The following is an 11193-nucleotide window of genomic DNA, read 5'->3' as shown; positions in this document are numbered from 1 at the left end:
TTCCTTGTGTAATCATCAGGAACAGAACAATACACAGAGGATGGTGGGTATTAGCTCTAATAGACTGTCCTGTGGGGACCTCAGCGATTGTCTGAGCTTGTGTGTGTGTTTGTGCGTTTGCAGTAACAGCTACATTATGAAGGACCGTCCTGCCGCCCGGTGTGACAGCTGTAATGCTTTAAGATGAATTGTTTCATAATTGATCCTCCAGTTCATTTGTTGATTGTTGATTTCTCTCCAATGATTCCATTTGTCTGTCATTTATGCTGGACTGGATTCTTCTCGTGGAGGAAATTTTTTTCTCAAGAGTTCAAGCAGAAAAAAACACTTAGAAAAACACTGTGGCCCGAGTTACCACGATTAAACTTGCCGTTGAAAACAGGGCTCAATTCAAAGGGGAGCGTAGAACAGAGCCCAGCATGGAACTGCATTTTAATGACCGCTACCGGTGGATTTCTGACCATTCTTTTGTCACATCCCCACCCATTACCATGACGTGTGTGTTCAGTCTTGACCACACCTGTGAATGATGTTACCATTCATGCCTGCACAACAATCGAGTTCCATTGATTTTGAGCCTAAACCTTTCCCGCGGGGAAAACAGCTTCTGTTACTGTAAAGTGTTGAAGTGAAACTGCACCCATGAAGTGTATTTTGCCTTTCGCGTATTCACAAATAGGTATCCTGAGTTCACCAAGGACATTTTTTACATCCTGCATTCCTTCTTTTAGACTCCAGAAGTCAGCAAGTTTGCTAAAATGTTAATTTACAAGTACATGGTCAAGTATAATCTGTTCCATTTCCATCCTCCCGCATTCTCAGTGATCCAAAAACATTTGAGCTAAAGCCAAAGACAAATAATAACATTAGAAGCTGACGCTTGCAGAGCCGAAGTGGGGGTGCTGTTGTTCAGCTCATATCGTCTGCTTGCTCTGCTTTGGTTTTGTAAAAATCTGCTTTTATCTTCTTTCCATCTTCATTTGTCACGCAACTTTCAATTACCGTGACCAGCAGGTTTATTCATTACCCAGCAAATTTCCGGCTCCTGCAAGATTTGCGTTGAGTTCTGAAGGAGCCTGTTTCCCGATGCCGTACTCTGGCAGACCTCCGCCGAGTCGATGTGATGTAAGCACATCCAGATCAGTTCCAAAATGTGAACTTTTGTTCGGCTTTAGCAACATGGAATCACCTGGATTTGAATTCGTCATAAAATGAGTTCTGGTCTTCATCTAAGTCACAACAATAGACAGTTATTTTTTACTAAAACCACTCAAACAATTATTTATCTTCTTTCCAACTTCACTTGGCTGGGCTGAAGCTGCGCTGCCGATCCAGAAAAAAAGTTTGTCTGCAGTTTTGACTTGCTTGTGCATTCATCGTCCTCCTCCACCTTCTCACTTCTGCCTACGAGCAACACGTCTCTATTTGTTAGCGTGAGTGCTGTCCAGGGGGTTCTTAAAGTTGCTTGTGCTATACTCAGTGTCAAGATTTCTCTTGGGTCCAGATGTAGATTTCCAAGACTACTATGTCCTTGTCTTTGGCTTTGATCATGTGACAGTGATGTAATGTAACAAATGTAGGGAGCGGCTCACCTTGGCCATCAGCGCAACAACAGGAAGTACTCGGGGGACGGGGTATCTTTTTGTCAGATGGCAAAACTCTGGTGGTGTCATTGAATTTAAAATAGAAAAGCACCTTGATTAATTACTCAAAACTTAACTTTAAACTTGTGAGTAAAATGCAGTAGCAATGGATTATATCTCAGTGTTCCAGCTAAATGTATTGCATGGCACACATCTGACACAGGTTTCAGGTACTAGTTTGAGAAGATGCTGGCTAGATTTCTTTATGTGTGGCGACATCAGCCGAATTGAAAAATTCACTTTTTCATTTGGAGGAGACAATCAAAATATAGCTGCCTTTACCAAACTTACAGTCATTCACCCTGCGCTGGTCTGAGTTTCCTGTTCAGGTAGAGGATTTTAGCCACACAGAGGAAAGAAGAAGCTGCTAACGTAGCGGAAGCTATTGTGTTTGAGAGTGGTGACAGAGGGGATTGTTTAGTACACAATGGGAGGTGATGACAAAGTGCTGCAGAACAGGATCAATACTATGAGGTGTTCAAGACTTGTATGTTCCCAGTGCGTTGATGCAGTGTGTGTGTGTGTGTGTGTGTGTGTGTGAATTTCATGGTGCCTTGGAACCACGGAGAATGTGAGGTGGAAGGGGATCGATGAAGCTTTTGTTTTGTTTAGGTAGATGATTGTGGTGGAGACGGACAGCAACACTCCATCTTGTGTACCTTTGAAGATGAAACACAAATGACTATCAATGTCCCATCATCCCTCTTTCTCTTTGTGTCTCTCTCTGTCTGTCTCTGGGACCAACACGCAGGGGAGATTGGGGGCCTAATAGGTTGACAATGATTTCACTCACTGTATGCGAGGAGCTGAAACTTCACGCTGACCTGTGACTGGCTACCTCTGCAACTGGCTGTGCTTTTGATCTGAAAGTTGGATTATGGCTAGTATGGCTAGTTGTCAAATCTGCCATGATTTCAACCAGCTGTCATTACATAGACAAAACTGTCAGAAAGATCTGTGGTGACAAATTTCAACCCGAGAACATGTGATCAAGGCTCACCAATGAAATGAAATCTACATTATGTTTCATGCATTTTCTTTATGTAGGGCCTACGTGGGCGTGTCGTCTGCTTACAGATATGTGTATGCTGGTGCACCAGCTTCTATTCCAAAAAATTCCACCTCCACTCGTCAGTCTAGGTCCTCAAGAGTAGCAGGAAAATGCTGGACATTGTCTCCCAAACGCTAGCTAGCATTTGTCAACTTGCTCGAACAAGAAACACCCAACAAGAGTCATTATGTAGTGGATTGTCCCACTCTGACATGAACCATAGTGTGTTCTGCAAAAGCCATAGGGGCAGCCTTTCTCCTACAGAATCAACAATACACAGGTCGGGGTAGACCATCAGAACCAGAACGGTCTTCAAAGATGAGCGGGCTAGCTACATGCTAAAAGCTAACCCTTGGCTTATGGTGCCTTCTAGTTGTAATTGAACTCAGTTACCAAATTCCAAGACATATGAGATCAAAGTGGCTAAACACACACACACACACACACACACACACACACACACACACACACACACACACACATTGAATTTTCTCAGCAGAAATGACAAATAGATTTATTAGTGATCCTAAGGTACGATGTTTTACCCTTTTTAATAGAGCAGATTGTAGTGAAACAGCTTGAACACAATAACAAGGGAGTTACAGAGGAAAGAAATGTTTATTAATAATAACCATGGTAATAATAACTGTAATAATTATTGTGATAATAATGTACCGATATTGTAATAAATATTGTTTGTATGAAGCACATTGGGAGCATACAGAAATAAAAACCTGGAAAAAGAAATACAAAACGGGCCAAAGCCTCCCTCCACCGGTGGAAGAAGTATATTTTAGTGGTAAAGATACATAGTTATACTCACTGGTCACGTCATTATGTTACAGTCTGATATGATCCAGTGCAACATATCTGCCATAAATTGTGTTTTTACACGGATAAAAAAGTGACCGAACTGGACTGCATTATATTGAATGGGGTGCCTAATATTTTAGGGGGAGAATGAACAGTAGAATGAAGTAGCATATTCGTAAAAGTACAATTAATGGCAGAGCTGCAGCTGGATTTTATTATGATACAGGTGTATCTAAGGAGTTGGCCAGTGAGTGTGCAGCTACACACACACACATATATATATATATATATATATATATATATATATATATATATATATATATATATATATATATATATATGTGTACACATATACACATACACACATAAGTACACATAGGGCTGTAGAGATTATGACGTGAACTCCACCCACTGTGAGTTCCTTGTGTTTGTAGGTGGACCACCACTAATCGTGTCTTAAAGGTCACATGAAATAAAAACATTTTCCCAGTTTTAATCCTGTGTGTCTGAGTTAATTGTTCACGTACAGATGTTAAATATATGTCAAATAAAAAGCATCACATAATATTATCATATTCTACATCCATCTTTTCTCTTTGTGTGATGGCGCAACCATAATGATCCGTTCGTTCTTACGACATCTGGACGTTCTAATTCATCGGAACAATAAAAGGGAATCCAGTCAAATTAGCAGAGAGTTAACTGGAAGAAGCTTGCGCCACCGTTGCTCCGTGACTATGCAGAGTTGTGGCGGTAAAACAGTGGATACATTTTTTTGAACGTCACATAACTCTTGAGTGTTGACTCGTTTCAAAGCCATCATGTGATCCATTTGGTCTTGTCATTTTTGAAAAGTAGGAATGGTTACACATTAAAAAAAAAAATGTATCTACTGTTTTTAACAAATAGCTGGTCAGAAGAAGCCGATATGGCCGGTGGACATTTGAACAAATGCACATTCCAAGATACTGGCTATCTACAACAAGTCTGTCTCTCGCGCCAAAGGGCTTTTTACAAATCATCGTTCACATTTGATAAAAAGAAAACAAAGAAACAAAATGGACTTGTGATATCATTTGTTTGAACTTTGAGATAACTCTAGTCATCTCAACAGCTCAAGAGAAGAATCATGCTGATATGAATTTTACTTATCCGTCGGGTGTTTTGAATTTTGTGTGCATCTGTCTTCTACTCTCCGTGTTCTTCTTTCAAAACCATCTCATGCTCATCTTCTTCCTCGTGTCCCTCCCAATTCCTCCTTTCACTTGTAAAAATAACAGCACATGCTGGGAATGAATGAGCAGTCAAGCAACATTAAAATGACTGAAATATTAAAGAGCAAAATGTTGAAATAAAGCAGAGGGGAGGGCACACCGCCGGCTCCTTCGCTAATGGATTTAACTTGCTACTCTCTGGTCTCCTGTCTGGTTTGTGAAATGGTAAATTGATACAGGACGTTTTGGTTGATGTCATTTTCCATCATTTTACTTCTGTATTATTTGACTGCAGTGCGAGGGCGGTGGGCTTATTCCTCTCACCACCAGTGCAGCACGAAAGGGTGGCCGTTGGTTTATCAACCATAATCTCAGGAGTTGTGTTTCAGTGTAGTAGCTAACATATTTAAGAGCTGATGACAAATGAAGAAATGCAGATTAGATAAGTTAACATCAACTTGTTGGGCGCAAATAAACTAGGCTATGCATTGTTTATTTATATCAGAAGATGGTGGTGTGGGCTGCATTATTATGGACCGTAACAAACAGAAGAACCTGGAAGCAAACTAGTTGCCTTGGCCGTCGGTTTGAGGGCTTAGTTTCAGTTTCTGTTCTTCGGTGCAACTCCGTTTAAACTATGTTGCAACTGTCTGCAGACGGAGGAACTGTTTCAGGATCGGGAAGACGCCAGCAGCTGGTCAGTCATGTGACAGATTCATTACACGAGAGCAATCAACCATAAAAACATTTTCTTGTTAAGTGAGTTTTGTTTTTTTTAACCTTTTCTAATGTGATACACAAATTAAAATATGTTGATGGAAAAAAGGAAACTGTTAAAAGAGAACCTCCTACAGAAAATGCATCAGTTCTTCTGAATACGAGGCGTAAAGTGACCTGAGGTAAACATGATGACTGTGTAATCTCTACATTTAGAATTTGAGAAGTGTGTTTCTTCTTCAGTACAGCCCTGTGTGTGTGTGTGTGTGTGTCTATGTATAAATATATATATCTATATATCTATATATACGTACATATATATGTATGAACACGCACACATATATCTTCTGTACATATATACATATATATATATATATATATATATATGTATATATGTATATATGTGGTAGTTTTAGAAACTGTTTTGATTGCACAGGTTAAGTGAAGCCACACACGTTTGTTGTCCTAATATACAGTAATAGAACATTCTGCTATTGGCAGAGAGAAAGGGAGGATCTGTACATAAGGAATACAAAAGCACATTGAAGCCTCAAATAGATCAAACAGACCAAGACCAAAAACAGACAGACAAATACAACAGAATGGACAGAAATTAATCTTTTTCTTTCTGCTTTACTCACTAGTCACCATTCAAACCTTTGTGCTTTGGGGATCTGCATAGGACCGGATGGCTGTTGGGGTTGGGTTGGGGGTGGGGTAGATGGGAAATAAAGGCAACAGTATACTAAGATTCAAACACAGATTTTGTCTGAAATAGAAACACCAGGAAAATGAATCGGAAGCTTTGTACGATTTACACAATCCACCATAAGGGGAATGAGAATAGTTTCTTAAACTAAGACTGTCCTCACAAGATCGATGGTGGCAGTAAAGAAGCCATGGCCCTGTTCAGACCTGGAATTAACCTGCATCCTGGGTGATCCAGTCACAATGAAGAAAGGGTCTGGGTTGCATGCGGCTCCACTCTGTTGGTGGTGTGGACACTCAGATGACCTGCACCATATTGAAGAACCGCACAGATTATGAATCTGACAGGGTTTGTGCACCTGGACTTTTGCACAATAACACATGGATCTTTTTTTCTCGGTTGTTGGGGAATATTCTACGAATAGGCCAAACTTCTTGAGCAACTCAAGTATTGTTTCAAGTTCCTCTTTTCATTTTTGGAAGACTAGTGGCACGCTAGAGGTTAGTGAGTTAAAAAAACATGGCTGTGTTGGAGAAGTGAGGAGAAAAAGTGTGAGGAGAGTGAGATCCAATCACAAGTGATCATTTGAGACCCATGGTGAAACTACTGCCGGATCACCCATGACCCATGTTCATGCTGGTCTCACCACGACCTGTGTTTACCATTTCCTTACACACGATTTGTTGTAGTCCTGAGTAGATGCAGGTAGCGACAACAAAAGAAGAGCCAAATTTGATCTAGTTTAAGGGTAACAATGATGATGTCACATTTGGGATGTTGTAGGGAAAAGACTTGACTTTTTTTTCCTTTGACTTTTGACTGACGTGCCTTCCGTGTGTTTCCGTAACAAGTATCCTGTAGCCTTTATGGTGGAGGTCAGCGGGTTACCAGGGGAGGTAGGTGTGGTTTTGGCATATGGGTTGTAGTTGGATATAGCTGGGGTACGCTAAAGGGGTCTAAAGGAGGGCTGGTTGCCAGGAGGTTCCAGAGAATAGCTGCTTTCGGGTTTGCATCTGAGGTATACACAATAAAACGACATGGGAACAGTTTTGCAGAAGGTTGGTAGGAAGCTCAAGGATTTTTCATATCGTATGTGTACTGTAGCGCAGGTGTGAGGCGATGGCAAAGGTTTCGTTATCTAAAGGCAAAGGGGTTCTGGGGGAGCAGGGATGGAAGATAACATGATATACTAGCTTGAACAGAGGGGTTTCTTAGGGTTACAGTAATCCGCCATAGAGAATACCAGAGCTAGAATGAAAGCTGCTTCATGTCTTTTTTTTTTTTTTTTTTAAAACCTCTCCAACCAGTTATGGATGGACAGCATTTACAGTACATGTAAACAAGATGGAAGTCTTTAACCAACAACAGAAAGAACAGAAAACTTCAGAATCAGAAGAACATGGCAAAGATCAGAGGAAACCTGGATCTCTGCGAAAATTGACATCGTTAGTTATTTTTCATTAGTTTTTTTTGTTTGTTTTCCATCAAGTCCCAGTCCGTCTGTCTTCTGTCTTCATGTCCTTTGCAGTCTGTCTCAGTTTCCTCATCCAACTGCCAGTGTGTTATCCAAGTTTAACGGCTCAGCAGTGGGTTGCTGCGGGATGGCTTTTAAAAAAAAGATAATCCACTGGAGGCACCCACATTCAGCTATTTTAGTCTCAGTCTTTGAAGCAGCTTGGAGACATCCATCCACTGAACAGCCATGTACTGTATGAACCTGCTGTCCTTCTACTGTACCACATGCACTTTGAACCGCTAATAAAGGACAACATGAACAGTATCACAGAGGCAAAATCTATTTGACTGGAACACTGAGTCCTTGATCATTTGAGAAGGTGTATGAGGGAGGAAGAAAAGGAGGAGGAGACTGAATCTGTCCATTTGAATTTTGTTGAAATTTTGTGGCAAGAATTCCTCTACTGAATGCCAGTCACAAATCCGTGAGGTTTTTAAGCAATGCCTCACCCAGAAAGAGTATTTTTCCTTTCACAAATAGGTGTCTTGAGCTCATGAACATGGTTTCCCCTCCTGTATTACTTCTCTATGACTCCAGAATGCAGAAAGAGCCAGCCACATATATTTAACTTGACGCTAATGGCGAGCGTCGGCTAACGACAGCAAAACTGCCTCTTAGTTTGCAAACTCTTCAGAACATTGTCCTCATCGTGATCCCCATCTTCTTTATCCAGCTATACAGTATGTTATGTGATCCAAAAGCAACTAGGTGAACAGGCTAGTGAACACAATGCACCAGCTAGTCACACTTGGTACTGCTGTGAGTGGGAGACGAATTAGAAGTGTTGTTGTGAGATTATTGAGTTTACAGCTGGTGGGTTGTACCAGACAATGTGCTTGAGAGTTTGTTCACAAATGTTTGTGTGCAGTTTTTCTGCTGTTAGCTGTCAGTCACCATTTGTCTCAAGCTAGGTATAGCTAGCTGCATTCTGGAGTCACAAACAAGACATGCGAGAGGGAAAAAGACACCTACTTATGAGTACTTGACAGACAAAATACACTTACTGGGTGAAGTAGTATTCTAAACACTGTTCTCTGCAGGAGATGGACAAAATACTGGAAATATAGGTAGAATAAGTGACTTGCCACCGCACAGCTTTGAAAGCTAATCAAGTAATTACAACAGAAATGTACAGAAACATTCATGTTGCTATATTAGTCGCACTACACACAAAATGATAACGTGTCACTGGAATAGAAGAAGCTGTGATTGTTTTCAGGATCGGTTTGTGCTGGAAGTGAAGGCTGGAAGGGAACTGAGCAAACATGCATCTACTGATGGACACATCTAGGACAGTTCAGTGAACAATCAAAAAAACAACCAAGTCAAGCAAACAAGACGAAATAAAGGTCTGTTAGAGGTGGAGAGCTCTGACCTACGTCTTGTTTTGGGTGGATAAATAGCATCAGTTCATCCATTCACAGTCCTGCAGCGAATCTTACCATACACATGATTTGAGAGTGTTTCTGCTGCAACTTTTGAGAAGCACGACTCATTTTAGAGTCGGGTCTCAGCTCAGTCATACACCGTTTACTGAAAGGAGGGACCAAGGACCAATCAGCTGCTTCCAACTGAATATTTGACTTTTAGATGAATTTCTGACATGTCAAAAATTTTGCTCTGCTGCCTTCAGACTCTTTCACTTCCACAATGAGTCAATCCCCCTATGCTGCTGCCTCTTTTCCTCACTGTGCCTGTGCTAAATGTCTCCAAAAGTGCCATGGAGACATATTGCATAATGTGTATGGAAAATACGGAGGCCAGTTGCCTCTGTGACTCCGCCACCTCCGATCACCACTGAGAGGGTCACTTGATGCCAGTGCCTTCCTTTCATACCGCATACAGGATGACGCAGATCAGCCTTGTGAACAAAATTCTTCCTGCATCTGAACTCTAAAGCCTTCACTGTCATTTGCCAATGGCCAGAACTGGGGCCTGTACTGTAACGCAGGATTAGAGGATTTGCAAGGTACCACCTGTGGTATTTGTACTACAAAGACGAAGCTATATCACTTAGCTGCAGACTTAACTTGTTCGGGAGCAGGCTGAGGCACGACCAGAGGTCAAGTCATATTCCAGTCCCTCCCACAGACCAATTTGAATCACAGCAGGCCTCTCACAGTCTAACAGACTGTCTCACTCCGCTTTCCTTCAGCTGGCACTTTTATGTATGAAGTTCCAGCTGCACCTGAAATGACACTGATATTGACCACCCATTCATTTCATGCCAATCATGATTTATGGTCTTCATGTGCATTAACATTCGTGACACTGAAAAATCTGTTAATTTATGCATTCAGAGAATCAGCATGCAGACAGTTTGTTTGTCAGCTTGTACTGTGGCTTCATATTCCTCACATTTGTCAACGATTCTAGTTTGTTCCTTGGCTCTCCACCTCTTCCTACTGCTGATGGATCATCGAGTGACGACGCCAGCTCTTCCCTGCATGTCAACCCACGCAGCTGGAAGAAACCCTGGACTTGCTGAACTGGCTTCCCTTGATCACAGTGGCTGACCTGCCCAGCGTGAGCACTCAGGACATGGGCAACAATCACTCACAGTTTATTTGCTCATCCTGTAATTACTGGAATTAAACAATCAAACTAATGAAACTGCAGCGTAAACGTCCAGCTTGAACCATGATCCCGCCTCATGCCTCTGAAACTGACTCCTCCCTCCTCTATGTCTGCCAGGTTCTTCATGTTCATCTATGCATTCCTCTCAAAACATTCCAGACAGTAATGATGACATTAATGGGAAGCTCCCTATTTTGAATGCATTTGGATGGGAATTTACAATCGAGCAATGTCTGATTGTAATCTGGTGAGACGCAATTACTGATCAGAGAGATCTTGCATGATGACACACAGCTCACCGACAGACGCACAGACATTTAAACAGGTTTCCTTCATGCCGGACCATTAGAATTATATTTTTTGGGTCCACCTCCTTTATATTTCCTCCGCCTCTTCCTCATTCCCCACACAACACTTGACCTCAGCACCTTAATAGCTTTAAGAATAGAGGGAGAAAGACAGAAAAAACAAGCAGAAAAACTGGAAGGAAAAAAGAATCAATATTTCAAAAAAACCCCTCTTTTCATCTGTCTCCGTCTTTCTCTCTCATGTAGGACGGCTGCTCCCCATCTCCTTGTTCTCATCAAATTTGAAAAGCCTGGCTGAGAAACATTCTGACTGATCCTGTAATGATTACACAGTTCTCTTCCTCCCACTGGCTGCAAGGCGCTGGTGTTCCTTTTAAATGCTTCCCTCCACTATTCTCCTATTTCTTTTTTCTCCTTTTTTTTGTTGGGTTTTTTTTTTTTTTTTTGGCCATGGCGTTACAGCCTGTCTGGGTCAGTAGAAGAAGTCCAGCATATTATCAGAAATGTTTTGCTATATCATTTACACATGTATATAATTTACAGAGCACTGTATGTTTTTAAATATATATAAAACAACAACACCTACCTAAAAAGTTATCGAAGTTACATTCAGTAGCTGAACTGAAGAGAACCCAAATGAATCAA

This window comes from Aulostomus chinensis, chromosome 23, assembly GCF_037954235.1.
Source record: "Aulostomus chinensis isolate RoL2024-O1b breed Wild chromosome 23, RoL_Achi_v1.0, whole genome shotgun sequence".
Classification (NCBI taxonomy): domain Eukaryota; kingdom Metazoa; phylum Chordata; class Actinopteri; order Syngnathiformes; family Aulostomidae; genus Aulostomus; species Aulostomus chinensis.
This window is presented reverse-complemented; position numbering follows the sequence as displayed.